The 682-nt window shown below is 47.2% G+C and overlaps 1 non-coding gene across 1 annotated transcript; it reads right to left on the reverse strand.

The window, feature by feature from the left end:
• Window positions 1–272: 272 nt before the first annotated feature.
• On the reverse strand, window positions 273–410 carry LOC114809884. The gene has a single exon (XR_003757656.1). It is a non-coding gene; the product is annotated as a small nucleolar RNA SNORA7 (small nucleolar RNA).
• Window positions 411–682: the final 272 nt, after the last annotated feature.

The following is a 682-nucleotide window of genomic DNA, read 5'->3' on the forward strand; positions in this document are numbered from 1 at the left end:
ACACACACACACACACATACAAACACAAGTTATAGTATAGTACCAGTAGTCTCGTCTTGTCGTCGAGTCGTTTTCTACCCATAATGACACCACGTACACGTTTCTCCCAGAACCCCCGCTCTCCTTCTGCAATCGTTCTGGTAGTGGATCCGTAGAGTTTTCTTGGTAAAAGTCAGGAAGTGGTTTACCACTGCTGCCTTCCCCGCAGTCAACTTGAGTCTCCGCCCTTGACTCTCTCCCATGCCATTGCTGCCCAGCACGGGTGAATTTTGACTTGTAGCAGTTGGCCTTCCACTCGCTAGCCCCTGCGCAACCTAGGAACGGAATGGATAGGCCTCTGCTCGACTCTCCCTCCCATAGCTGAGACTGGTAGAGTACTGGAAACTCTCCAGGTGCGACCCTGAGAGGGGAATACCAATAGTAGTATTAATATTTATTGAGTACCTGTTTGGTGCATTGAACTATTCTAGTCACTTTGGAAATATAGAAAAAAGATGTGACAGATTCCTCTCCTTCAAGGAACTTTCACTCTTATTTGCAAGACTCTTGTCTTTATGCTGCTGAGTCGTCTCTGACCCATAGCAACGCCAAGGACATATCTCTCCCAGAACGCCCCACCTCCATCTGCAATCATTCTGGTCGTAGATCCATAGAGATTTCTTGGTAAAAATCTGCAAGTGGT

Source organism: Ornithorhynchus anatinus, chromosome 2, assembly GCF_004115215.2.
Source record: "Ornithorhynchus anatinus isolate Pmale09 chromosome 2, mOrnAna1.pri.v4, whole genome shotgun sequence".
In the NCBI taxonomy this organism is placed as follows: Eukaryota; Metazoa; Chordata; class Mammalia; order Monotremata; family Ornithorhynchidae; genus Ornithorhynchus; species Ornithorhynchus anatinus.